This window comes from Cryptomeria japonica, chromosome 7, assembly GCF_030272615.1.
Source record: "Cryptomeria japonica chromosome 7, Sugi_1.0, whole genome shotgun sequence".
Taxonomy (NCBI): Eukaryota; Viridiplantae; Streptophyta; class Pinopsida; order Cupressales; family Cupressaceae; genus Cryptomeria; species Cryptomeria japonica.
This window is the reverse complement of record NC_081411.1, coordinates 416,911,350-416,915,616: the sequence shown is the minus strand read 5'-3', so window position 1 is coordinate 416,915,616 and position 4,267 is coordinate 416,911,350.

The window sequence follows — 4,267 nt, the reverse complement described above, 5'->3', positions numbered from 1 at the left end:
CTATTATTTACAGTTATATTTTCAAACTGTTTCTGCTGGTAATTGTTTACCACAGAAAATTACTCCGTAAGGGTTAAAAAAATAATTGATGTTATTTAAGGAAGGTTTTTGAAACTGAAAAGGGGTTCGGATTTTTGGAGAAATCCAGAAGGTTTTGTGTTTATTACTATTTGTTGTATGTTTCTTTCAGAAAGATAATCATGTTGAATCGTTATTTATCTTTGAATGAATGAAGAAAACATATATTGGCTGAAAGACTCGAATCTGTGTGTTCAATCTTGAGAATTTGCCTCTTTGTGGGTTTAATTATCAATGAATCATATCTATTTATGTGAATGATTTATCTGAGAAAGAACATTACCTAGCAATACTGATTTGCCAATTCCTTGTTTATGTGAAGTCTGAAATCTGTGAAACTATGTTTTCATGATCAATGGAAATATTTGCGTATGTTATGTTCATTGCATGTTTATGAACGAATGTATTGCCTTACTACTTTCTGGTTAAAGTGGGTACAAATTTATATTGAATAATTCATTGAATATTATATAAGGGAGTTGTACCTGTTTTAAAATTCAGAGGGAAAAGAACAACTGTGTTTTTTCCAATTAGTTAGTTTACAATTGTGACTTCGTGAGGGCATGGAGTTTAATTGAATACAAATCAAAGAAGCATAATATGTTAACTAACACAAGGCAACATTGCCAGGCCGCTTGGCCAAATGGGTTATGATCTTGAGTGAATTTGATATAGAGTATGTGGACCACAAGGCTATCAAGGGGCAAGCTATTGCAGATTAGTTGGCCGATGCACCCCTTGTTGGTGACCATCCTCTTGTTTCTAAATTTCCAGACGAAGAGATCTTCATGATCACAACTACACAACCTTGGAAGCTCTATTTTTATGGCTCATACACTAGACATGGCTCGAGGGCAGGTATTCTTTTCATCACACCTCAAGGTGATAGCATCCTGAAGTCATACAGGCTCACTTTCCCATGCACCAATAATATAGCAAAATATGAGGCCTTATCACAGGGCTCAGATTGGCTATACAATGGCATCTAAAAGAGCTATAGGTATATGGATATTCTCAGCTAGTCATCCGACAAGTCATCGATGAGTATCAAACTAAGGATGATAAGCTCATCCTGTATAAAATATGGTGGATAGTTACAAAGAATCTTTTACATCTATCACATTTGAGCAAGTACCTAGAGATCAGAATCGAGCTGCCGACGTAATGGCTACAATTACATCTCTCTTGAATCTTTCGCAAAATTCAACGCCCTACGAGTTCTTGGTAGAACAACTTTGGATCCTCGTGTATGATATCCCCGAAACTAAAATGATATGTTGCCTAGTTGGTTCTGAATCCCCATGATACAGTGAGTTCTTCACTTACCTCCATGATCACACACTTCCTCCTAACCAATCCAATAACCAACAAAAAACCTTCATCCGCCAAACTGCTCGATACACCATCATTGCCGAAACCCTATACAAGCGAAGTCTTGATGGTACTCTCCTTCGATGTCTAGAACAAGATGAGATAACACAAGCCTTGGAAGAGGTACATGAAGGAATTTGTGGGGCTCACTCAAGCGGTCCTTCTCTAGCAAAGAAGATGCAAGAAGTGCCAGGTTCACGGAGACCTAATACATGCACTAGCACATGAATTGGAACCAATCACAACACCATGGCCCTTTTGTCAATGGGGACTTGACCTTGTGGGTAAAATCCATCCATCTTCATCCAACGACCATAGATTTATCATTACCGCCACTGAATACTTAACAAAGTGGATCAAAGTCATTCCACTTACCCAAGTCACCGACAAGCAGATCGCCTCATTCATCCTTAATTACATCATCTGCCGGTATGGTGTACCCATGTCCATCATCACAGATAACGACCTTCCTTTCAAAAATCAAAATGTCCATGAGCTCTGTGAGAAATTTCACATCCAACACCATTTTTCCACCCCCTATTACCCACAAGGCAATGGTCAAGCCGAAGCATCAAACAAAAACCTTTTGAGGATCCTTAAAAAGACAATCAATGATGTTGGTCATAATTGGCACATTCAATTAAATCTAGCACTATGGGCGTATCGAACTAGCATTTGAACCCCTACAGGCGCAACTCCCCACTCATTGGTCTATGGAGCAGAAGCCATCCTACCTATTGAGGTTGAAATACCATCTCTACGAGTCTCTTTGCACAATCTGATAGATGATGAAGCATACTGGGTCTCTCGTCTTTGAGATTTGGAACTGCTTGATGAATGATGACAAGCTGCATACAACCACTTAAAAGCCTATCAACAATGCATGAGAAGAAGCTACAATCATTGGGTTAAACCTCATACATTTGAGGTAGGTGATCTTGTTCTCAGGGAGAATCCTCGCAACCAACCAAACAGAGAACATCAGGGCAAGTTTGAATCCAACTGGCTGGGTCCATATGTTATCACTATTGTATTTGGATCTGGGGCATATTAGTTGGCAACTTCAAAAGGAGAACTGCTAGCAAATCCGATCAACAACATGCACCTCAAACGGTTTCATACATAAGCTATGCAGAGCATCAGGCTCCTCCAATATATCAAAAAATACCAAAAACATTCAGAAAATGTCCCGAAGAAAATACAAACAAAAATCAAGGAAATAGTAAAGAAAAATCATTCATCCAAATGGTGAAAACCACTATGGTGGCACCTGGGGTAAGTACGATGGTGAAAACCTGGAAAACAAGTGCCACTCATAAAAAGCTATGGCTCCATTATCTTTTAGACTTGTTGTAATCACATCCATTGCATTCATTCATTCGTTATTCATACCAAGGCTTGTTATTGATCTGTAATCAGGGTTAGTACTTCACATGTCCTGCATCCCACTTTCATAGCAACATCTAACTGGGGGCAATATTCTTTTTCTACTAATGGAAGTGGATTCTACATTACTTGTGATTCATCAAGTTCTTCATTCAAAACTATAAGAAAATACCAAAAACATTCACAAAACACTCACAAAATCCAAAAACATGATAAAACATAAAAAATCAATCAAAAACATTGCAAAATATAATATTCTTTGTACATACACATCGCAACGGACACCAAACAAACTTTTGAGCTACTCAAATGATGATTACTTATCGAATCAACCAACCAATCAAAACATCTACACACAACTGTCTTCACAAGGATGCATCCTTCCTCACATACACGACATGGTAACGTTTTCTTTGACAAGAAAATTCAGTTTAAAGCTGATAAGTACTTGGTCGGTTTGTTATTTATTTATTCATATCAGGTTCCTACACTACTCCAGGATATCCACAAGTGATTAGAGTAGTCAGGATGGCTCCTGATATCTTTTTCTTTGTTTTCTATGTACAGATTGTTTCAATGAAGCTCTGGGGCATGTACTAATGGTGTCTACGTGGGAAGTTTACTAAGCTACGCGATCTTATGCAAAATCTATTAATGGATCACTATGGATTACTGACTACAGAGTATACCTCGACCATTTGTGCATGAACCATAATGGAGGGTAACTTTTCCTTGTCTATAAATGCTTGTTTACAAGTGAAATGCTCAAACTTGGTTCTTGCTACCTCGGCCAAGAATTGTACTACCATGCTCAATGATGAAAATAAGAACTGTAAATAATCTATGGATCGTCATTTCATCTCATTTGTTTATATTTCATTCCATTGCATTCCATCCATACACAAATCCATATAGTTGCATATCATTCATAGATAGTCATGACAATGGATACTCTATTTTGCTCCTCTTACATAGGAATGGGTCCTAGGTCCTCCATACCTTCTATCTAACATTGAATCACCCCCCTCACCCTCCCTCTCTCGGTCATGATCATAATTGCATACCCTACCTCATTTCCCATCAAACCCAATCAAGCCACATTCATCACCATCCATCTCTAACAGGAGGGTCTGCGTTTGCCATCCTCGGTCATCCACCCAATCAAGCAAGTTACTTTGTCTACACAGGTACATTGACTCACACACACCTAGACTATCAACACATACTTTGATCAAGTATCTTCAGGTCTCAACAGGTAATCGATTATGGCAATCCTAGACTACAATAGACATTTATCACAATGACCTAGTCTCAATGGGGCTGCTATGATTCACCACAAACACCCTACAACGCACACACTAGCAATTTATCAATCCATCAAACACAATCAAATGGACAATTACATCAATTCCTTGACTTCATCGGGCAATTA